The sequence below is a fragment of the Parasteatoda tepidariorum genome, chromosome 7, assembly GCF_043381705.1.
Source record: "Parasteatoda tepidariorum isolate YZ-2023 chromosome 7, CAS_Ptep_4.0, whole genome shotgun sequence".
Classification (NCBI taxonomy): domain Eukaryota; kingdom Metazoa; phylum Arthropoda; class Arachnida; order Araneae; family Theridiidae; genus Parasteatoda; species Parasteatoda tepidariorum.
The window spans coordinates 23,220,299-23,247,322 of NC_092210.1; positions in this window are offsets into that span (position 1 = coordinate 23,220,299).

The following is a 27,024-nucleotide window of genomic DNA, read 5'->3' on the forward strand; positions in this document are numbered from 1 at the left end:
TACACAATTTTAATGGCAACATGGTTTAATTTAACACCAGCTTAAACCTTATTAAGTTTGGTAACACGATGCTATGGTCAATCTTAAATTGAAACATGGTTGAATTTAAAACTCGATTAAACCATATTAAACTTGATAACATGATGTTATGATCAATCTTAAATTGAAACATGGTTTAATTTAACACTCGATTAAACCATATTAAACTTGATAACATGATGCTATGATCAATTTTAAATTGAAACATGGTTTAATTTAACACTCGATTAAACCATATTAAACTTGATAACAATCTTAAATTGAAACATGGTTGAATTTAACCCTCGATTAAACCATATTAAACTTAATAACATGATGCTATGATCAATCTTAAATTGAAACATGGTTTAATTTAACACTCGATTAAACCATATTAAACTTTATAACACGATGCTATGGCCTATCTTAAATTGAAACGTAGTTGAATTTAACACAAAATAAAAATTTTTTACCCGATACTATAATTCAACTTAAACGGAAACATGATTCCTTTTAACACCTTATTAAGGTTATAGCTATTTTTACTGATATAGTTCAATGTTAGACCGATTTTCCAGAGAATGTATACAGTAAAAAAAAAAGAGAAGAAAATATAGTTTTTTTTCCAAATCATCAATTGTAATGATCGTATTAAACTCGAAACAAAATAACTAATGCTAGATTCAAATTACAAATCAGCCAATTTAGCCTGATTACATAATTAACAATAAACCCATTTAAATCGCGACTAATATCCACTCCCTTATAACTTTTATTAGAGTTTCTTTTCTAAAACCGATCTCACTTAAATCGTGTCAAACCGGTGAATCTTATTAATGATGTTCCATTTTTAGTTGTTGTTCGAAAAGTGATCAATCCACTTCATTAATGATGGTAGTGTGTTTTGAAAAGTGATTGTCCACCTCGGGCAACATGTTAGATACATCATTTTCTTTCTTTTTTTATTCTCTCATTGTTTAGATCTTCGGAAAGGAGGGGTTCCTGTTTCCGGACCGAATTGCTTTGATCTTGATTTCATCTTTCGCAGTTGAGCGGAACACTAACACACTTAAAAAGTAGTTACTTTATGGTTTGGAGCTAAGTTTCTCTGTAGCGTTTTTACTATTTGATTGCAAGTTAATGTAATAAGCTATAGAAATAATTGAGGTCATTTCACTTTTTTAATAATATGAAATAAAAAATAGATCCCCACTTAAATAGGACTACAGTTTGTAGTGAAATTGTAATAAAGTAAATAATATTTAGTCAAATTTGACAACAGTGAAAATTCATAATCGAATAAGATTACAGTATGTGCAGAAAATAATTCATTATTTAACAGGATTACAGTATATGTTAAAAATAATTCATAAATTTTTAAGATTATATACAATGCATATTTACGCTATATACAGTGAAAATAGGTAAGGAAAAATCTATGGTGTGTAATGAAAAAAAATAAACAATACGTTCTGAAAATGATGTCTTATATTACACAAGATTCCTAATTAATAGCAAAACTTCAAATTATCTCTATAATTAACAAGTTAAAATACTGGACATAAGTTATAATTGCGAAGGAGCTAATTTCGAATTGGAAAGGATTACAATATGCAGTAAAAATATATAAGAAAAAGTCAATGGTGTGAAGTTAAAAGATATTACAATATGTACTATATGTACTGAAAATAATTCCTAATTAAATAAGATTCTTTATTAATTGCAAAAATTTAAGTTATTTCTAAAATAAATTAGATAAAATTTTTGACATTAGTTATACATTTGAAGAAAATAATTTCGAGTTGAATAGGATTACAATATGTAGTGAAAATAGATAAGGAAAAGTCAATGGTCTGAAGTGAAAAAAATATTACAATATGTCTGTAATTCCTTATTAACTATGAGTACTAATTACTTGCGAAAATTGAAACTATTTCCAAATTAAATTAGTTAAAATGTTTGACATTAGTTATACTTGTGAAGAAAATAATTTCGAGTTGAATAGGATTACAATATGTCGTGAACATAGATATGGAAGTGAAAAAATGTTACAATATGTCTGTAATTCCTTATTAAGTATGATTATTAATTACTTGCGAAAATTGAAACTATTTCCAAATTAAATTAGTCAAAATGTTTAACATTAGTTATACTTGTGAAGAAAATAATTTCGAGTTGGATTGAATTACAATATGTAGAGAAGAAAGATAAGAAAAAGTCAATGGTGTGAAGTGTAAAAAATATTACATTATGTGTGTAATTCCTAATTGAGTATGATTACTAATTACTTGCGATAATTTAAACTATTTCCAAATTAATTTAATTAAAATATAGCTATATAATTTTGAAGAAAATAATTTCGAGTTGAATAGGATTACAATATGTAATGAAAATAGATAAGGAAAAGTCAATGCTGTGAAGTTAAAAGATATTACAATATGAACTGAAAATAATTTCTAATTACTTGCAAAAACGTAAACTACGTCTTTAATTAATTAGCTAAAATATTTTATATCAGTTATAATTAAGAAGAAAATAATTTCGAATCGAAGAGAACTACAATAGGCAGTGAAAATAGATATGGAAAAGTCAATGGTGTGAAGTGAAAAAATATTACAATATGTGTGTAATTCCTTATTAACTATGAGTACTAATTACTTGCGAAAATTTAAACTATTTCCAAATTAAATTAGTTAAAGTATTTGACTTTAGTTATAATTGTGAAGAAAATATTTTCGAATTGAACAGAATTACGATACGCAGTAAAAATGGATAAGATAAAGTCAATGTTGTGAAGTGCAAAAATATTACAATATGTTATGAAAATAACTCCTAATTAAATAAGCTTCCTAATTACTTGAAAAATTCAAATTATTTCCAAAATAAATTAGTTAAAATGTTTGACTTTAGTTGTAATTGTCATGAAAATAATTTCGAATTGAATAGGATAACAATATGCAGTGTAAATTGATAAAAAAAAAGAATGTGAAAGATTGATAGCGTTAAGTGAAATATATAAAAATATGTTGTAAATTTAATTTTCTTCTTAAATAAGATTCCTAATTACTTGCTAAAATTTTTATTAATTACAAAAATTCAAATTATTCATAAAATAAATTAGAATTCACAAAAAACGCAATGTGAAATTTCGCGAAATTTGATACTCACATGTTCACTATTCAGTATATCTGAAAGTTTATCAAAAAAATATGATGAAGTACCTGATTTCGAATCAAGTTGTTTTATTACTGATTACAGTTTTGTTGTAGTGAAACATTAGTGTAATTAAAAATATATACTTCGGAGCTAAATTTCTCCGAAGTGTTTATACAATTGAATTAGTAGTAATTTACAGTAATAATAGTAAATATATAGTAATAATTTACTATAGAACTAATTGAAATCATTCCACTTGATACTAAAAATAATACCTGATGATTACAGCCTGTGTTGAAAAAGGTAATGAAACGATGGTAAAAAAATAAAAATTTTATAAAATTTGTTGGAATTATGTAGTGAAAATAATTCTCAATTTAATAGGATTGTGGCATGTTGTACGTAGATCATGTAGAAATAGGTCGTGAAATTCCAATCGAAAAATAGTATGCTGTGAAATACTGTTTCAATTTGTTGTTGTGACAATATACAGTACTAATATGTAGTGAAATGATAATATGCAGTGAAATATGAAAATATATTGTGAAATATGATAATATGCAGTGATAATTTAAAATTAAAGATGATTTCTACATATTCGAAAAATGGAATAATTAATTTGGTCTTCATATCATTTCTGCAACACTAACGCATTTAGATACTTTACGCATAGATACGCATTTAGTTTCCCCATAGTTGCTTAGGTATAAAATACAAACTATGATGCGTAACGTTCGAATATACGTTCGAATTATAATAAATTAATAGTTCAAAATGTAATCTTTTAGAATTATCAAAATGCAGCAAAATTTAAATCTTTTGATAGCTAATATTATACACTTTAAAAATGAAGAAATAAAAGGAATTGGAAGTATGTGGAAGAAAGGAAAAAAATCTCTAGTTCAGCTAATTAGATTTATTTTGTGCTATCAATAAAATGTTTTCCCCGTAAATTTCGTTTATTAAATTTAAATTGACTCTATTTTCATACTTTTTATTCATTAAAAATATTTTTAATGATTTAAAGCTTTTGCACAACATAAAATTAAAAAAATAGCTGCAGCTATTCGTTGAAATACGCACAAAACTTCATTTAGCATGTTTTCAGCTATAAGTTCTTTCATTATCACAAAGAAAAAATTTCAATTGTACTGTAATTTTTTAATTTGTAGATTATTAATATAAGTTCACAGTGAATGTATTAGCAAAACGCATTTATTTAAAATATAATAAGTTTTTTGTTTTCAAATTTTAAAAAACAAATGAAATTCATTATTTTTATTTTTATATGATATTTAGCAAATTAAAATTCTTCATAAATAAACAGAAATTTAAATCTGAAACATTGTCCCTTTTTCAAATTTCGTGTAGCATGTAATGGTATAAAAATATGCTAGAAATTGGTACGCAATTTTCAATTAGGTTTTAGATAAATGTAAAATGCTAAAATAAGACAAAACCAAAAAAATAAATAAATAAAAATATGAAAACATGTATCGATAGACTGATTTTTATTTATCGACAAAAATAGGGTACAGTATGAAAAGCAAATATATTAGAAGAATTTTTATATAAAAAAATTTACCACTACCAAAAGAATTCTAAAAAGTACCTAAATGTAAATAAAAAGTTCTTCTTAAGTGGTGATAAAGAATTACTTTGAAATCTCAAAAATTGCTTTTTGGATAAAAATCCTCAAAAAAAAAATAATAATAATAATATTATTAAAGTCTAGAGGTATTAAACGAAAAAATATGCACAATTGGTCTTTTGTAAAAATAAAGTGCAAAATATTTTCAGTTATTTAACATTTGCTCGTATGAAACTTAATTTAAAAGAGAATTCTTTTTTTGTGAACGTATGTTTTTAGTTTGCCTTTTTAAAATAAATTGCTAAACGAATTTTATTATGCATACAAACATGCATAGTATGCTTGCATTTATGTAAATCTTACACACACGCAATGCGCAGTGATGCAAAATATATACATGAATATTCGAAACCATACATGGAGAAAAAAATTCTGGTTAAATAACCTTACTGTATTATAATGACATTTCTGGTAACAACAAAAAAATAATAATCTAGTAATAAAAACCAAAATATACGGTATTTAAACTATTCATTTAGTAATTCTTCTATTCATATAGTAACGACATACCGGAAAATCTGGTTTTCAAAATTATTAGCTATTATTACCGCACACTTAGCAAAAAATACAAAACTGAAAAGCAAATTTAACTCAATGAAAGGTTTTTATGTCATGCATTAAGGTATCGTGATACGATTACCAAATTTTACCACGTTTAGCAAATTTTATTAAGTATTTTGAAGCCATCTTTTTGTTAATTTTACCAAAATCATTACCAAACTTCAGTAGAAATTTCCAAATTTTGGGTATTCCCATAGAGCCAGAAACACGGTAAACTTAACAATTCTCTGGTAGTATTGACCTTACTTTTTTTCTTAGTGTATTTACACCGAAATATACTAAACAATAAAGAAGATACGTAACATTCGCATAAATGTGTCTGATTAAAATATTAGCTATGTTTAAAAGTTACTCACCATTTTTGCGTTTCTTGAAAAACTTGAAGATACCCTGATATGGCATAATACTCCTTTCGCTAAAATACTGACGTAATAAAATCTTATTTGTCTCCGTAAGCTTCGTTTACAATGATGTGTTCTGTCTGATACATCTTGATTGACTGACAAAAAATATATTGTTTAGAGTTTAAACTGGCTCTTTCTATTTTTCAATGAAGCCGAAACAGTACTACATAGATCAAAAGGATGTGAGAGCCCATATTTTTGGAATGATTTTTAGTTACTCAGTAAAAATGTTTAAAAAGTTGAATGTTACACTCGAATCAAAATGTCCCCTTTTTTTATCAAACATACGTAGATCTCGTTTTTTTTTTTTTTTTTTCAAAACTTTCTAAAAATTGCAAGCGTTCACTGTTTTAATTTTATAAAATATCTTTTTCCTAAAGTGGCATTGATTGATAATAATTTCATAAATCAATATTCAAAAGAAAGTCTTTTCAACTGAGAAACTTAATTCAACTTCTTCAACTGAAATGGTAAAATTTCTTCTAACAAAGCTTTCAGAAGGTGAATTCCGTAAAAATTTTAAACGTCAATGTTTTCATCTATAAACAATTCACAAAATGAACTGGCAATATTTTCATCGGTAAACTATTCAGGACAGAAACTGTTTCCACTAAAAGCAGTAACTGGCAAAGTTTTCGTCAGTAAACTATTCAGGAAATGAACTGTTTCCACTAAGAGCAGTAACTAGCAAAGTTTTCGTCAGTAAACAAATCAATCAGGAAATGAATTGTTTCCACTAAAAGAAGTAACTGGCAAAGTTTTTGCCAGTAAACAATTCAGAAAATGAATTGTTTCCTAAGTAGTAACTGGCAACGTTCATTAGCAAACAATTCAGGAAATTAACTGCTTTCACTAAAGGTAGTAAATGGCAATGTGCAGTGTTTTCACAGATTACAAACTGTTTCTCCTACTAGTATAAATTGGCAATATTTGCACCAGCAAATAATTCAGGAAATAAAATATTTCCACCAAAAATGGCCAACTTGAAATCACTTTTTCGGTCAAAATTTCAGAAAAATGTCGTTTTACTCTAACAATCATCAGTTGGCAATATATCTACATCAATCAACAAATCAGAAAGAATATCTTTTTCTAATATTTCCAGCAGAAAACTTGAAAAAAGAAACGAAAATATTTCCATTCACAAACGATAATTGGCGATGATTCTATTAATAAACATGTAAGAAAACGAAATGTTTTTACTCCTAATTTTCACTATCCAAGGTTACTCTTCCATGCGAGGAATAAAAACTCATCTTTACCTGCTGCGAGGCATGAACCACAACTGAATGAATCTCCATTTCTTGTTCATCAGACTGCCGGCCGACATCAGGGCGAGAGAAAAAATAAAAAATAAAAAACCGGCCGGCCTAATTTCATCCTTTCAAGCACGCTTTCAGATTGTTTTCTTTATCTTTATGGTATTCAAAAAGCTATTTTAACCAATTTGACATAATGGGATACTTGCTTATAAGAGGAAGGTTTTTTTTTTTCTGGACAGAGAAAAACGATCTTTTTGCAGGTACTGTTTAAATGATTTATTCAATATCATGTCAAGCGACCTACCTAAAGTTATGCTGGTACCTACAGAAACAGATTAGATATCGAACGCACTTTCAAAACACGGATAAATTGTTAGAAATTTTGGAGCGCTTTTGCATAGCTGGGCTAACTCTTCGATTAGAGAGTTACGTTAGATGCCCCTGAAAAAAAAGAATGTAGTAATCGAGAGCGGAGAAAGTCAATTTAATCAAAATATCCATATTTTACATATCCGTTTAAGAAATTTAAGTGTGATGGGTATTTAAATTACTTAAACAGGAGCCATGATTACTAATTACCATGAATGATGCCACGCTTGGAGGGGAGGGAGTGGGTACCAAGAAGTGTAACCACATCACATATTTTAATTAAAATGAAAAAAATTACGAAAATCAGTATTTTTTATTAATAATTTTTTTTTCTCTATCTCTTTCATCAAACTAAATTCACTCCTAATCATTATTGTTGCTATGCTCGTAAATTTCTTTAAAACGCATAGTTAAAGTTTAAAAATGAAATATGATGTATAACGAGTATTTCGTTTCTGAGTTGCTAGTTTATGTAATGCAGCGTGACATATAAGGAGGGGGGGTAGAGGTTAAAGTAAAATATGACAAAGGGGAGGACGGGGATCAAAAATATTAGCAAAATTTTTTTTACATCATTTATTGACCGTCCCCAAGGTAGAAAAAAATATTATTTTCAAGTTAATAATCTAAATATGAATTTCTCTCTTGCAAAGAATATTTAAATTGCTATCACGTATCCAAAATTTCAATAATAAATAGATCAATCTTAAAATCATATTTTATTCGTTAGAACTAATTTTTTTCTTTTATGGAACTCAAAAAGATCAACAGCCGATTTTATAAAGTGTATAAAGACAATTGTGAATAAATTAACTAATGAAAGACTACTTTGTTCTGAAAGTATTAAATAAGAGGATTGGGAGCCACAATGACTCAGAGGTTAGAGCTTCCGTCTGTCAATGAAGTGACCCGAGTTCGAAGCCCAGTGATGGCAGGTCGATACGAACTTCGCTCCCGGCTCGCACCATCCACAGTGCTGACGTAAAATATCCTCAGTGGAAGACGAATGATGGGTTGGAGTCCCCTTGCTGTCAGGCAAGCTATGGGAGGTTTTTGTGGTTTTCCTTTCTATGTAATGCAAATGCGGATGAGTTTCATCAGAAAGTCCTCCTCGAAGGTAAATTTCTCCCAATACTTGATCAAGGAGTTTCCTTGTCTTCTGGATCAGGTTCAAAATTACAACGCTACGGAATTGAACATTGATAGTCGTGAACTCATAATTGAGCCGGTTGTTCAAAGTCTGTTATAAAGTAAAATATAAAAATAAAAGTAAGAGGAGTAACAGTAACTGAATTATAAGCTAAATAATGGATCATAGATTGAATCTAAATATAATTCCAGGTTTCAAAAATTAAAAAAAAAAAACAATTGTTTCAAGAAAAGTTCCAACTTTTGGAACCCTAGGCTTCCGCGGAACAGCAATTGTGAACCGATGCTTTAGAAATTACAATTATTTAATTACCTAAAAACAAATATTTTACCTGCAAAATTTTTTGTTTAAATAATTTCAAATTTTAAAATTTAATCACAAATATCACCTGGAACAACATGAAATGTAGTATTTCATGTAATATTAACATAATATTATATATGAAAAGATTTCAACTCTTATAATTTGCAACACAATTCAAAAAATAAAAAATAATAATAATAATCATTATTTTTACAAATTTTCTGAAAATTTAAAACTCAGTTTTGTTTTTATTATAATAAAAATACCTTTTAGGAAAGCAATTTAAATATGTATATATTCGTATTCTAGAATAAATATTACATGGAATACAAAATTCGTTCATCTTTTATAATTTGAAATCGAAGTGCAATTTTTTGTTATTGAAATAATAGCTTTTATTTACAAAATTCATGTAAAAAAAAAACGCAATTTTTTTTCCATAATAAAATGATTTTTTGGAAGCTAGAGTGTAATTTATTCTAGATTGTAAAGTATGTACGTTTACAGTTGTAAACTATAAAAATTACAAATGTTTTTAAACGTATCTAGCTCAAGGATTTTTTATTTTATTTGTTGACTGAGGAAGACTGTTTCGGCATTTACGTTTAAAGCGGCATCAACCAGCCCGAAAGTAAACATGGTTCAGAAAACTCTCCTCAGATCTCTAATAAACCGCAGGATAGGAACAGTAATACTTCATAGTTTGCAATTAATTATGTAATTATTAAGGGATTTCGCCCTTACTCGCTAACTCCCATGATTGCTCATCAACTCTATCCTGATTGGTTGTTGAAACGTGACATTTGCTTAAATTAGCAACTGTTCTTTCCATTCTACTTCAAGTAAGTCAAATCCGTCAAGTAACAATTCTCTTAAGTGACACATTCTAAATTCTTTCACAAAGATTCTTTCTCAAAGATTACAATTCTTTCACTATATCTTTACGCAGACACTTAACACAAAGACAGGCACGAAGCCATGTGGAACATAAACAAACTAATTATCCATCGAAGTTGCCAGTTACGCAAAACAAAAATATATCACTGTTACAATAAAATACATAAACAAATAATAAATATAAGTTAAGTAAAAGAAGTAAATGAGAAGGAATTATATTTCAACTTATTCGATTTGCGATACGGATCTGTATTTAATTAACTTATCGTTAACTAACATTCTAACTTATGTAGAGAAACTTAACTGAACTTTAATACGCCATTTTGCTAAAAAAAGATTAGCTGGTGTTGACGTCATAGGTCACATGTGTGGGTATGGGAGGTCTTCTTCTTGAGATTTCCTTCGGGAACCAATTATTTATTATCACCAATATCGCCAATTTTCGATCGTCAATATCGCCATATGATTTATTATCGCCAATTCTCAACAGAAGTTACACAAAGTTCATCAAAAGATGGCGCTAACAAAAAAATTCTATTAAAATAATATTTTAAAAGTAATTACTATTTTTAGCGCAACTACATGGGTGCTAAGTACAAAATTTACAACCACTACAAATATATCAGCTGGAATAGTCTGACACGCAGCAGAAAACACCTTTTTTATAATAAAAAATCGTACATTTCTGTTTTTTCAACCGTTTTTGTCCAACTAATTTTTCAAATCATCAGTCATCTTGTAAAATATAATAGAAATTAATGTTTGAAAATAATTTATGTTAAATAAAAGAATATATATTATTCCTGTGAACATATGGGACAGATTTAGAATTATCTCAAAAAAGAAAGCTTGGGCACTACATTAGGGCTATTAAAAGTAGAAAGTGTTGATAAAGAGTTAAAAGAATTCTATTCTTATTAAAAATTCAATGTCATTTGTCGGCTATCACGAATGCTACACAATGAACTTCCCCAGTCCTATTTTAAAAGTCAAAACGCATCTTGGCAGCAAAAGTAAGACTATCACGTTCGCAATGTTAAAAATTTTTTAAACTTCTTCACCTTCTCTTTTTTTAAGATTTATAACTATGTTACCTCACGCACTATGCTTAATTCTAATTGGTTCATTTTATAACAAGAGCATCGTGACAGTTGAAACTTTTATGCTAATTAGGAATCCATTGTTTATTAAATATTGTTAAGATTAGTAGAATATTCATATACCAGAGAAAAACAAACGCTTTTTTTATCCGCGACCCAATGTCAAAGGTAGATCAAGCATCTATTTTTAAATTAACAATGCTTTTTAGCTATTCATATTTACGTAAAACGATTATTACATTATACTTATATTTAATGATTTTGTAACGAAACTTTTTCTACATAATTGCGTTATGCTTCCATTTTATGCATAAATCATCGGTTACTATTGTTCATCTTACATTAAAAAGTACGTATTAAGCGTACATATTATGCGTTATGCGTATATTTTTAAATATAAAAGTTTGAATTTTTAGAATTATATCTGTATGTATAAAAAGCAAAATTCTCACTAACTTATCATTAATTCTTCCACTTTACGTGAAGTTAGAAAGCTAAAATTTGGAACATCTAATATATATAATCACCTCTTACGTGGCTCCCAAATTTTGGCTGTATTTCTTTTCCGCCGATGGAAACGTTTGCTTTGTTTTGTTTACGTTACTATTTCTCTTACACAGCGAATCGACCAATGATTGCCGCTAAAAATGTCACATGCGAAATCTAGCTGAGGTGACTCAACATATAACGCTTTTGAAAACGGTAACTGAAATAACCAGAGGGCATCAGCTGCGGCAATCTCACACTATTAAGCTAGGCAGAAGTGAGTAGTCTTTGTCGATAGATCTCTATTTTAGTATTTTGTCGAAAGCGCTTTTTTTCACGAATTTATATATTACGAATTTATTTGACGATTTTTGATTTATATCACGAATTATACTATAGCACATTTCTAATAGGTTTAATAAATTACATGTCATTTATTTGAATTCAAATTTATTTTAATGACTTAGTATCTACTAAAAGGATGTAATTTTTTTTAAAAAAAAAAAGTTTTTATATGGATTTGAATGATTGTTTTAAATTCTTAAAATTTTGTGCATTTGCAATGTACCTAAGCTAGTAGCGAGCGAAGCGGGCTTGGTTTGCGAAGCAAACCATATAAGATTGCGTAGCAATTTTCAGGGGTTGGCGAGCGTTAGCGAGCAGGGGGCGCAGCCCACTAGTGATACAATATTATTGCAATGTTTTCTTTTTATTTGTTATATAGTTCAGTCAGTGCGTACCAAAAATTCTTGAATGGTTACTAAATTAGGGTAATTAAAAAATTTTTATATCTTGTCTGATTCATGTTTCCCAATTTCCCCGAACATTGCGCGTGCCACCATCTGTAAAATAAATAAAAATTAAAAAATAAAATAAAAATAAAAACTTTAATTTTTTTTAAACTCTTTTGAGTTTTTTCCGATAATCTCTTAAAGTATTAACTTTACAAAAATATGTAAATTGCTTTTTTTTTATTTAATTTTCTACAATATAAAACTTTCCGAGATAAGGCTCTTAGAATTGTAAGATTTGTTCCAAAATTTCGAAATTTTCAAAATTTTGCTGGTTATTGCACGATATTAACTAAACAGTAAATTCTACGACAAATTTTTGACATAATAATTATAGTAGAGATAAATAGCTAAATTTATGTGGTTTCCCACTTTCACACAATCTTTTAGGAATAAACTTTTTTGTTATATTTTAAAGTTACGAAGAACACGTGCATACTTAGTCAACTCCCAAGTGCTGCTGATACACCCTAATTATAATGAATAAGTGGAATGAAATAAATTTAATGTAAACAAAGGCAGAAATTTATGATTGATAAACTTACGAAACAAATTGGAAAAAACTTAAACAAATGACAAATATGTCTTTATAAACCTAATGAATGCATATAAGGAATAACTTTTCAATTTCCACATGCGATGCAATATATCTTTCTTACATGACCAAAGCTTCAGTAGTTATAAGATTTCACCACTTCTATATTCTATATCGTCTATAAAAAGCTATGGGCGGGCATGCACACTCCGACTCCTGTCTTGGGCAAATTAATTTCAGAACCAGAAAATGAAGCTGTGATAATGAGAGAAAACACAACTTTAAAGAACGAGGGCTGACCAATGGGATACCTGCAAGTGACGTAGTGTGAGTATCTCGATTCTGATTGGTTGTTGAAACGTGGCATTTGTCAGCTATTTCAACTGTTCTTTCTATTCTACTTCGAGTAAGCCAAGTAATAATTCTCCTAAGTAACGCAGTCTATATTCTTTCACAAAGATTTCAATTCTACCACTATATATTTACACAAAGACAGGCACAGAGCCACGAAGAACATCAACAAACGTATTATGCATCGAAGTTGCCAGGTACACAAAACAAAAATACATCAGCGTTACAATAAAATACATAAACAGATAATAAATCTAAGTTAAGTAAAAGACGTAGACTAAAAATAATTATATTTCAACAAATTCAATGTGCCATACAGCTCTGTATTTAATTAATTTAAAGCTAATTAGCATTTTAAGTCAAGTAGAGAAACTTAGCTCAACTATAATACTCCATATTGCTGATAAAGATTAGCTGGTGCTGACGTCATAGATCACATGCGTGAGTATTGGTTGCAAGTACCCGATTGTCAATACAGCACTTTACAGTAGTCAGAAGGGCTTTTCTTAAGGTATCCGAACACGTTCGGAGGATTTTTTTAAAAATATTAAGTTTCAGAACACTTTAATTATGTTTTTATATTTATTATATGTAAAAACTAATATTAAATAAGAGAAATTAGACATTTATATTATATTTTGTTTTTAAAAGCTAAATAACAAGAAAAAAATGANACATAAACAAACTTATTATGCATCGAAGTTGCCAGTTTCACAAAACAAATATATATCACGGTTACAATAAAATACATAAACAAATAATAAATCTAAGTTAAGTAAAAGACGTAGACTAGAAAGAATTATATTTCAACAAATTCGATGTGCTATACAGCTCTGTATTTAATTAATTAAAAGCTGATTAGCATTTTAAGTTAAGTAGAGAAACTTAGCTCAACTTTAATACTCCATATTGCTGATAAAGATTAGCTGGTGCTGACGTCATAGATCAGATGCGTGAGTATTGGTTGTCTTCTTCTTCTTCTTGGAGTGCAAGGACCCAATTGTCAGTGCAGCACTTTACAGTAGTCAGCAGAACTTTTCTTAAAGGCGGAGAAAAATGGAAACTGTATCTTGCAGCTGTCCAAAGCTATTCTTCAAGCATCTTCACATTCCTTTAATGTAAAATTTGCACATTTGTACCTGCAAGATATGTGGATGCAAACTTTGCATATGTTAACATAGGAAAGCAGAATAGATGCAGATCTATGGCATCCACAGTTTCTGGATTTTTTCTTTTCTGAACTGATCAGACAATTGAGCCTACTCTGATGCGAATGAGGATGATCTTGTAAATTAGCAACTGGAAAGGGATAATTGGTTTAAAGGTTATCCGATGGAACCTTGGAATGACGCATCTTCAAAGCATGTGTAGAATGAGGAGGAAGAGAGAGAGATGAAAAGATCGATGAACAACTGGAGTATGAAGGAGTGGAAGCAATTGAATGTTACTCAGAGTGAGCTGAACAGCATTCTAATAACAAGGAGCTTGTCCTAGGCCTTTCAAAACATATAAAAATTAACGTTGTTTATCTTTCTTTTTTTTAAATATTACGATTCGTATCATTCTTAATGTAATTTTTTAAAATAAATATCGTTAAAAATCTTTCAAAATATTGTATCTTAGACTCTATATGCAACTAAACATTTGTACTACAATTATTATTATGACAAACTTTATCGCAGAATTCAGCTTTTAGTTGATATCGAGCAATATTTATCCAGTTTCACATATTATGGGGGAAATTCTTAAACTTCAAAGAGCTGTCTCTGAATCTATTTCAACTATAAGCACCGTATTGGTCTCAAATTTTAGATAATTTGATTTAGTAAAAATCAGTAATTTGCACATTTTTCGTAACCTCATAACTTAAGAAAATATTTGTAAAAGACGGAAAAAAGACCCAAAAAATTTAATGGTTTTTTTCAAGATGGCGGTCGAAGGAATTGGAAAACTTAAATTTTTCATAACTGTACCAACCAATACAATACACTGCTTGACAAAAGGAGCAGTAGCTAAAGGAACAGTTACATTTTTCGGAATGATAAATAATAGACCTTGCTTGATGAAATATAACTAAGTACATATTTAATTGATACAATGTGCATTTATTATTATGTAAAATAGTTCAAATATCGACGCATCGAAAAAAATAAAATTAAAAATATAAAAGAAGTTTATTGGATGATTTCTAAACAGCCATGAAAAATGGGTCTTATAAACAGAAATGAGAACTTCAGTAAGATGTGTGATTACCTCGGACTCTAATGCACATTTTGCTTATGTTACTCATGCTGTCCACTAAACTGTTGAAGAGTCCTTGGAGGATATTGCCCAACTCCTCTCTCAAGGTGTTTTTCAGTTCTTGCATGGTTTGGAAAGGCCGTGTTCCTTGTGAAACCCGTCTGTTAAGAGCATCCCAGGCATACTCTTTAGGTCAGAGTAGTACACAGGCCATGACATAAGCTCAATATCTAGTGTGTCTGTCATACCTCAGCGCACTGTTTGGCGCATAGTCGTCCATAAACAGAAAGTCTGAATTTACCACACTCCTAAAAAGACAAGCATGATCCAGAATAACCTCTCTGCAATTTCGTTATGATGTAATGCTACGTCGCTCATTGATGTGAAGTGGTGTTCAGCATGATACCTGCCTACAACAGCACACCTGGGCTATACCGATCACGTTCATGAAACTATTGTGCACAACCTATTCAATTCTCTCTCCACACCAACTGGTAGTCAGAATCGCAGTGAATGTCATACTGAATTGGGATTCGTCGAAGAACATCACTCTGGATCACTGCTGGTTACCCCAACTAATACGTTCCTTGAATAAATGTAATCTTTATTGACGATGGCGTGGTTAAGGTGGGATGCATCGAACAGTTTTTCGTGCATGCAAACCAACTTGATTTTATCGCCGTGAGATGGTTCTGGCAGAAACATGTGTACCGGTAGTGGTTGAAAAGGTCTGCTTAGGAGTGACATTTTCGTTCCTTTTCGCTGCTGGTTTTATATATATCGTTCCTCTTAAAGTGTGGTGTTCTTGCAACGACAACCAGCATGATATGGCATAGCATTTCTCAGCAGTCTTTTTTAATCGCGAGATGACACTTTTTGACACTCCCATTACTGCGGCTACGGTGGTGACATTTCGACCTGCTTCCAATCGTTTAACTGCTCGTCCACGATCGTCAGAACAAAAATTATACCTTGCTAACATTTTGCACCTAATTATTGCAACACCACACTGAATTTCACAGAAATAAGTTCAACAACATATGATGCTATTTCAGTCAAATAAACATTAAGAAAATTTTTCGAATGAATGAAGAGATTGTGTGCGCTGCCTTTTATACAGATAGCGAGCACTGCTCTAACTTGCCCTTTACACTTGATTTTACTGTTATTGGTGGGCTGCCAATAACGCTACTTTGCATAAATCAGTTGTTTCTTAGTAATTGTCAAGCAGCGTACATCAAAAAATTGAAACTACCCTACTTTTTGTAAGCATTCATGATAGTTTGACTGTACTGATAAACAATTTTAAAATTATTAATTTTCGATCTTTTCAAATTTTTGCATTTTTCTTTAAATTTGCTGTATTAAAAATGTCTACGTTCTTCTAAACATAATCAAATACTTAACAGAAAAAAATTGTTGTTTTTTTTTAAACATCACTTAAAAATAGCAGGTGCTGCTGGTTTGACCACACGTCCTTTAAAAATAAAGATTTTCTCTCTCTTTTATTCATATTTTTATAGTTCTATTCATATTTTTATAGTTTTTATAGTTTATAATTAATTTCTCTCAGATTTCGGTTTATCAGCCTCATTAAAAAGAAAAATTCCCAAAATGTGCTTATTTTTTTCTCCCTTTAGATCGAATCTCAGCACATGGAAATTACATGAGATCATAATAAATGCAAGGTATTTCGTTTTCGTTTCGCGCGAACTTCTCATTAGCGACAATGGGTATAATTTCACTTCCATGTTCCGATCAGTAAAAAGCACTCTCAACTGACGACCTCAATTACTTTTCCTGCCTTACTTACCCATTGACCTAACTGAGCTTACCATATAATGACTCTATAGCTTCAAGTCTTACCTCAACACGTTTCCAAAATTTTGTCTAGCCGAGAAAGACGTCGAGAACAAATTAGTTTCGAGCCTCGGATTTCCACTTAGGGCTAAATTCAAATTATGAAGAAGATACTTCAATTTAAAGGACATCATTTTTATTTGAATGAAATTAAATTTGCAGTCCCAGGGTGGGTAGTCAAATTATTCAACAAAAAACAAACACTTTTAAAGCACTCAAAAAATATTTTTAAGCACTTCAAAAAATATCATAATTAGGCAGGGTTGGAAAGTTTTTGACAATCGACGGTTTTATCTTGTTTTAACCACCATGTCCAAAAAAAAAAAAAAAAAAACCTTTTGGCATTGTTTTTGACAATTGTCAAAAATTATGAAATTTTGAATCATGTAAAATGAATGGTGTTTTCATACGCTACGGACGGATTATACGCCGAAATAAATTTTGGGTTGAATTAATTATGAAAACGTTGAATAGAACAATGTGAACTGAGTCTTTTTGTATAATTCGAAGCGAAAATCAACATAGTAAAGGAAAAATTTCATTTTGAAAAAGGGAAAATTAAGAATTTTTTAAAAACACCCAATGAAAAAAACACCTTTAAGGGCTTTTAAAAAATGAAAATCGAAAATAAGCACCTTTAAGCACTTTTTAAAAACGCTACGCATCCTGAGTCCTTATTATCCTAATGTATCAAAGGCGAGCCATGATGGTTCAGGGGATTGAGCGTTCGTCTTCCAATGAGGTGAACCGGGTTCGAATCCCAGCTATGGCAGGTTGATACGAACTCTGGATCCGGCTTGTGTTGACGTAAAATATCCTCAGTGATGGTTGACAGATCATGAGTTAGAATCCCCTTGCCGTCACCGTTGAAAGTTTTCCTCTCTATGCAACGCAAATGCGGATTAGTTCCATCAAAAAGTCCTCCACCAAGACTCATTTCCTCCAATATTTGGTCCAGGAGTTCCCTTGTCTTCTGGATTGGGTTCAAAATTACAAGGTTATGGAGTTGATCGTTAGTAGTCTTAAACCCAAAAATTGGGTCGGCTGTTCAACAACGACTATAAAATGCATCAAAGGCGATAATGCTTAAACAGCTGCTAAACACTCTGTTTAAGTTAGATTTAAGCTAAAATAAGTAGATTCATCGTGATGGATGACCGCATTATACAGTGCGAAAGAGCAAAGAAAAAGAAAGAAAGAAACTGATCACCTTGACTAACTTTTGATCTAATAATTGGGTCTTCGTGTACTGAGTATCAGTCTTTATGATTAAAGAGGGGGGGGGACTTGAAATACGCTACTTAATTAGTACAGATGATATTTCAAGTTTCGGAATCAGACACAAAAACGTACTTTTTCTGAATAAAAATAACTTTTTTTTTTCGACGGATCCGAAATTTTGACCCTCTAAATATTGGAGGTAGCCGGAGTCTGGGAAATATGGACCCAATAGTTTAGTCAGGAGAGTTTGAACCCCTAAATGTTTGTTTTAGGGATCCGAAGTTTGGACCCCTAAATGTTAACTTTACTTTTTGCGAATTTCGCCATATCTCAAGAACTTTTTAAAAGAATTAAAAAAAAATTGCACAAAATTATAAAACTCGTTTATCTAGAGATAAAAAAAAATTAATAATTATTTAGTATGTTTATTATTTTATTTAATAATACTCAAAAAAAATTTAATAGTAAGTTTAAAAATTTTAATATTATGTTTTACATCATTTAAAAGAATGTAATTCTACATCTCAAAATACAAATATTGAAGGAAACCAGTTGAATAGAAAAAAAAGTCTCATTTTTAAAATTTCTCAGACATTTTTTTTTTTTTTTTTTTTTTTTTTTTTNTTTTTTTTTTTTTTTTTTTTTTTTTTTTTTTTTTTTTTTTGCTCACTGTCCATTGACACTGAATTTCTTAATGAAAATGCAATTATGGTTAAAGCTTCAAATACTCTTTTACGCATATGTATTTTTCCAAATGTAGAAAAAAAAGATAATATTTTAAATTATTTTTAAATATCGATTAACTTTTCAAAGAATATTAATTTTTAATTGATATTATATTTAAAATCGACTATTTAAAAGTTATATTTCTATTTATATGCGAAATATTATCTAGTTAATTATAAATTTCTTTTTATTTCAAATTCATTGATACGAAGTTTTTAAAAATATTGATACAATTTCTTTTTACACATATTTTAAAACATTTTTCCTTATACTAATTTGTTTGACAATTTTACTGTTTAAATTTTTCTATTTTAATGAAGTTCACAGAAATTAAGGAAATAAATGATATTTCGCAAATAAATTAATGAATTATTAAAAAGCGCACAAAAAATAATAACAATAATTTTAAAATCCTACGACTTATTATACTCTATAAAAAATTTTACCAAATCCCAGGAAAATATTACCAAAGTAATTGTTAATTTTAAATTATTTTAAATTATATATTTTATAAAGTTATTTATTTATTTTTCATTATTTAAAAAGTATTATAAAAAATGTTTAAGGATTTTTGATGAAACTTGACATTCATGTATCTTGGCAAGCGTGTATAGCTATAATAAAAATTCGTTTTCCATCATTAATGCGTATAATAAAATATTTAACTAAAACGTTCATTTCTAAAGTTTTATAAATGCACTACAACCTTTTATGGCAAAAATTATAAAATGTACCCACCCCAATATTTCTCTTTCTGTTTTTAGTAATATTAAAGCTGTTTGTCTTTATTTAAAGAGTCTATGTGGTTCTGACTTCATCAGTGAATTATTTATGAGTCGTGACGTGGGTTAGGGGATAGAGCACTCGCCGCCAAAAGAAGTGAACGGGGTTCGAATCTCGGCAATGGCTGATTGATTCGAATTCTGCTCCCGGCTTGCACTAACCACAGTGCTGACGTAAAATATCTTCAGTGATAGACGGATCATCGGTTGGAATCTCATTGTCGTCAGGCTAACCGTGAGAGGTTTTCGTGGTTTTCCTCTCCCCATGCAACGCAAATGCGGGTTAGTTCCATCAAAAAGTTATTCACGAGGTCAAATTTCTCCCAATACTTGATCCAGAAGTTCCCTTGTCTTCTGGATTAGGTCCAAAATTTCAAGACTACGTAGTTGAACATTGGTAGTCGTAAACCTAAAATTAAGTCGGCTGTTCATTGAAGGTAATAAAATGAACTATTTATGAGAGGCTCAGGGGATAGAGCAGTCACCTCCCTATAAGGTGACCTAGGTTCGATCACAGCGTCGGCTGGTCGATTCGAATTCTGCTCCCGGCTCGCACCGCCCACAGTGCTGACGCAAAATATCCTTAATGATAGATGGATCATATGTAAAAATTCCCTTGCCGTCAGGCTAACCGTTGGTTTTCTCCTCAGTGTTACGCGAATGCGAGTCATTTTCTTCAAAAAGTCCTTTACGAAGGCTAATTTGTCCCAATGCTTGATCCATGAGCTCCGTTGTCTTCTAGATTGGGTTCAAAATTACGAGGCTATAAAGTTGAACATTGATAATCGTAAACTCAAAATTGGGTCTGCTGTTTAACTCCGGTTATAATATAATATAATGAATCTACAGATCTATGTAACTACAGGTCTATGTACTCTATAATAATCTTAATGGTATAATTTATCTTAAATTTAACTTAAGATTCTGAATTTTGAACAGAAGTTTAACATAAAAGCAGACATTATTTATGCTAATAATTCAATGTTCAATTATAATTATAATTCAATTTTCTTTTGAGCTAAAAGTTGAAGAACAAAATATTATTTCGTGTTGCACGCTCGATAAAAGTATAAAAATCATGAAAAAAAAAACTTAGAACAGCTTTTAAAAGGCAGCCAACTAGGCCATTTTCAAATTGTAGAGAAAACATGGAAAAAATTACAGAACAATGAAGAAAAGGGGGAGGGGAAGAAAAATAACAATAAAAATAATAAGAAACCGAAAAAAAAATCCGAAAAAATGGAAAAAAATTAATAAAAATCCGGAAAATAAAAGATATAATCTTTTCATCAGCTCACACGATTATATCCGCAAAAAGGAGTGTTTTCTAATATTGTATCAATGTAGCCAAAGCAAAATATATCAATACAATAGTGTAAGGAGCACTCAGAAATTTTTTTTTACCAAAAATAAATAGAACACATTAAGTAAAAATATCACGTAAAAACAGAAAATGAAATACAAAGAAAAAACAGAATAAAACATGAAACGAAATCAATAAAGCGAGTAGCGAATTCAAATGAACTTACATGAAAGGGAAAGTTTTCAAAAATGATTTAAAATATTTTTGTAACAAAATTGGCAGATAGCAAAATATGATACCAAAAGCGCAAATTGAGGTAAAAGCGTAAATAGAGGGATTTTGTATTAAAGTGCGTTCTTACTGCAGTACTGAAGTGCGTTTGATTTGTTAGTTAGTAAAGATGAGTCTGAAAATAGATGCGCGCAAGGTAATATTATACTGGATAATTTAAAGAGGTTGACAATTAATCAGTTTAGAAAATTAACATTAATTTAAGAAAAAAATAGAAAAGAGAAAGAAACATGAATTGCCTGTTTTGCACATAATTTTAGCGACGGAAATGGATTTGCACATGGTAAAAATTATATAAATCAACAAAAGAAATCTTTTTTTTGGCTAAATTATGTGCAAAACAGGCAATTCATGTTTCTTTTTCTATTCTATTTTTTTTTCTTAAATAAATGTCAATTTTCAAAAAATTATCAATTATCAACTTCTTTAAATTATACAGTATAATATTACCCTGCACACATCCATTTTCGGGCCCATCCTTGGTAAGTAGCAAATCAAACGCACTTCAGTACTGCAGTAAGAACGCACTTTAATACAAAATCCCTCTATTTACACTTTTATCTCAATTTGCGCTTTCATTTCATATTTTGCAATCTGGCAATCTTGTTAAAAAATATTTTAAATCATTTTTGAGAAATTTCCCGTTCATGTAAGCTCATTTGAATTCGCTACTCGCTTTATAGATTTCGATTCATGTTTTATTCTGTTTTTTCATTATATTTTATTTTCTGTTTTTACGTGATATTTTTACATAATGTGTTCTATTTTATTTCTAATAAAAAAAAAAATTTTGAGTGCTCCTCACACTATTGTATTGATATATTTTGCTTTGTCTATATTGATACAATATTCGAAAACACTCCTTTTAGCGGCTATAAACGTGTGAGCTGATGAAAAGATTATATCTTTTATTTTCTAAATTTTTATTTTTCCTCCTTTTTTGGTTTTTTTTTTTCCTTTTTTGGGATTCTTTTACCGGTTTCTTATTCCCCCCCCCTTTTTTTTATTGTTCTGTAATTTTTTCTATGTTTTCTCTACATTTTGAACTTATTTTATGTGCTCTATTTACTTGCAACTTATGCGCAGTAAATAAAACTTATTGTTTTTTTTTTTTAATTTCTTCGTGTTTTTTTTTCTTTTTGTATTTATTTATTTTGCGAAAAACAGATTTAAAAGACAAAACTTAAAAACTTTAAATAAAATACTTGAGTTTGTAGATGATCCCAGTTTAGAAAATTATTCTCTGTTTTCGGTGAGTGGGATTCAGTATTTTGCTATAACCTTGGTAGTTATTGAGGTATTGTCTTATACCTGGTGTCAAATTGCTCAGAATAAAACAGATCGTAACGTATATTTTTTGGAATATTTTGTTAGGAAAAACATTCCAGCCCCTTTAAATGATTTCGTCTCAAGGAATTTTTTAACTACAGAAAAATCGATTCAGCTTTAAACAATAATATTTTTCAAATCTGTCGCAACCTTAATAAGAGGTTAAACTAAACCAGTTGCTCAGCCAAAATGTTGTTTAGAGGTTTAAAGCTTCTCCCAGAAATCACCCTTAACACTTTCATCGTGACGGACGAGATAATTCGTCTACCAGGAATATTCGCTCAGCTCTATTGTTGTATTAGTGAATATGGTTATTGATTGCAATTGATTATTATTTTTAAAAATAAAATAAACAAGTTTTAAATGAGTTGGCGTTTTCTTTTTCAATTTTAGTGCTGCGGGGGAATTCCAAGAGCAGGGGCAGGAACAAATGTGGGATGAAAGTATTAAAGAATTAAATCAGCTGCCGAAGTTTCGGAAAAGAGACTTAATTCAAATTAGCTGGTAATAATGCCATGGTAATAAGAAACACAATAAAATAATAATAATAAAGCAAAAAATAAACACCAGGTAAACATAAAGTTTGAAGTGTAAAAAAAAAAACGAAAGTAATGCCAAAAAAAGTGAAATAAAATGTGTTTTTTTTTAAAATTTTGATCTTAAAATTTTAAAAAACTAATTTTTCTTTAAAAAAAAACCTACTTTTTAAAGCCATGTATTCTTTATAAAATGCCATCAAGAACTGAATATAATGACAAAAAAATTTACCTCACTAGGTCAAATAGTTCTCAAGTTACAACAGTTTAAAAATTATAAAAAATTTGCGAATTTTCGAAATTTTAAAAATTTATAGCTCTGTAACCAGTGGTTGAAAAAGTTTGAAATTTCGTATTTTTCATCTAACCTACTACTTCTGTCCCTGAGCTATCATTAAACAAAACACCAAGAGCTCTTGACCATTGGTTGATTTGATATGGAATAACCAGAATAATATGGTTATATATATATATATATNTATATATATATATTTTAAATTAGAAGCAGGGCTTTCTTAATAGCATGCAGGGCCCCCGGCAAAGAAATGTTTTGGGCCCTTGTTGGCTTAAAATCGAACTAAAAAACTTCACATACATAAAATGAAGCATTTTTTTATCATATGCAATAATTTTACCAAATTTAAATACATTTGGATTACCCCAGAAAACTGAATCCACATAAAAACTTCACTAGAAAGTAGAAAAAATAGATTTCGGTTGACATTTTAAGTTTGCATGATAATCAATCACTATTTGTAGAAAGAAAAACAAAATGCACACTTTATACAATAGAAGATATTTATTTTTGAGAAATATATAAGGAAATTTTGTTTATTCTTAATGTTTTTAAATACAATTTATAAAAAGTAAGATTCCCAAGTGCCCCCTGAGTGCCCGGGTGTGCCCATGAGTAAAGAAGGTACTGATTAGGAGTTTAATATAACTTTTTCATTTCTAGAATCAACACAATCAAATCAATTATTTATTTACTTTTAAATTCGTTAAAACAGGTCTTGAAACGCAAATAAATCAAATACTCCACTTTTATTTGGAAAAAAAAGTGTTTTGAAGGAACTTTTTATTATAATAAGAACAAAACTTTATGGAAACAAGCTCTTCAATACGCATTCAGTTCAAAATCAGTACCACTTATCATTAATTGACGTATCTAGCTCTGACCATAACCTAACTAATAGGATGATAACTAGTTTATATTATAATGATGATAATTTTCCCTCTCTCTTCCACGAAAATTATTAAAAGTAAAAATATGTCATAATGCCTAAGTAAAAACCCGCTATAGAAAGACGAAAAGAAAATATGATGACACCATTCCATACTGCTTGGTCCCAATTCGTTGTAACCGCTTTTAGCATCACGACTTTCAAAACGGAGTTGTTTGCATTTACCCTTGACCTTGAGGTAGCCTTACCTCCAAATGAAACTGACCACCTGCTTGGACTAACTCATAATCCACCTTCCATCCGAATTCGATGATGGAACTATGTTTCCTCGTTGTGATAAATCGGCCCTATTTATGAATATTCTTATGATTTATTATCATTCATTTTGGGTAATTGAGTTTTGATGTAAGTGGAACAAGTCTGGATGCCTCGTGCACGAGAAATTGAAAAATTAGTTTTTTTGTTTGTTTTTGTTTGATGGCTATGAGAGAGTAGTAGCTCTGAAATGAATAATTTTCATGCTAATAGTATGCAGATAAAAGGAAAACGTCGTCACGAAAGTTAGCATCCGGCGGTCGTAATTAGCTTCACGTGTTATTAGAGCAATGGAGTCTGGAATTGAAATGCTCCGACATCCACTTCAGACTTTTCTGAGAGCTCAATTTCAACTAATTCCGACTTACGTATAGTTAATTAAAAATTCCCCCGAATTCCAGGAAAGTGTTAATATTACAAAGTAAAGGGTATCCAAAAATGTAAGCAAGATTAAAATTAAGCAGAAAATTAATTAATTTAGTATTAGTAACCAACAAAAGAAGACAGTTTAGGGTTAATAAAAATGCAACACTACACTACATTCGAAGTCTAGACTTTCTGATTTCAACTAACTCCGCCTTATCTCTAGTAAAAATTCCACCGAATTCCTGGAAAGTGTCAATATTACTATTAAGTAAAGGGTGTCCTAAAATGTAAGCAAGATTAAAATTAAATATAAAACTAATTAATTTAATATTAGTAACCAACAAAAGAAGACAGTTTAGGATTAGTAAAAATGCAGCACTACACTCGAAGTCTAGACTTTCTGATTTCAACTAACTCCGACTTATCTCTAGTAAAAATTCCCCCGAATTCCTTGAAAGTGTCAATATTACTATTAAGTAAAGGGTGTCCTAAAATGTAAGCAAGATTAAAATTAAATATAAAACTAATTAATTTAATATTAGTAACCAACAAAAGAAGACAGTTTAGGATTAGTAAAAATGCAGCACTACACTCGAAGTCTAGACTTTCTGATTTCAACTAACTCCGACTTATCTCTAGTAAAAATTCCCCCGAATTCCTTGAAAGTGTCAATATTACTATTAAGTAAAGGGTGTCCTAAAATGTAAGCAAGATTAAAATTAAATATAAAACTAATTAATTTAATATTAGTAACCAACAAAAGAAGACAGTTTAGGATTAGTAAAAATGCAGCACTACACTCGAAGTCTAGACTTTCTGATTTCAACTAACTCCGACTTATCTCTAGTAAAAATTCCCCCGAATTCCTTGAAAGTGTCAATATTACTATTAAGTAAAGGGTGTCCTAAAATGTAAGCAAGATTAAAATTAAATATAAAACTAATTAATTTAATATTAGTAACCAACAAAAGAAGACAGTTTAGGATTAGTAAAAATGCAGCACTACACTCGAAGTCTAGACTTTCTGATTTCAACTAACTCCGACTTATCTCTAGTAAAAATTCCCCCGAATTCCTTGAAAGTGTCAATATTACTATTAAGTAAAGGGTGTCCTAAAATGTAAGCAAGATTAAAATTAAATATAAAACTAATTAATTTAATATTAGTAACCAACAAAAGAAGACAGTTTAGGATTAGTAAAAATGCAGCACTACACTCGAAGTCTAGACTTTCTGATTTCAACTAACTCCGACTTATCTCTAGTAAAAATTCCCCCGAATTCCTTGAAAGTGTCAATATTACTATTAAGTAAAGGGTGTCCTAAAATGTAAGCAAGATTAAAATTAAATATAAAACTAATTAATTTAATATTAGTAACCAACAAAAGAAGACAGTTTAGGATTAGTAAAAATGCAGCACTACACTCGAAGTCTAGACTTTCTGATTTCAACTAACTCCGACTTATCTCTAGTAAAAATTCCCCCGAATTCCTTGAAAGTGTCAATATTACTATTAAGTAAAGGGTGTCCTAAAATGTAAGCAAGATTAAAATTAAATATAAAACTAATTAATTTAATATTAGTAACCAACAAAAGAAGACAGTTTAGGATTAGTAAAAATGCAGCACTACACTCGAAGTCTAGACTTTCTGATTTCAACTAACTCCGACTTATCTCTAGTAAAAATTCCCCCGAATTCCTTGAAAGTGTCAATATTACTATTAAGTAAAGGGTGTCCTAAAATGTAAGCAAGATTAAAATTAAATATAAAACTAATTAATTTAATATTAGTAACCAACAAAAGAAGACAGTTTAGGATTAGTAAAAATGCAGCACT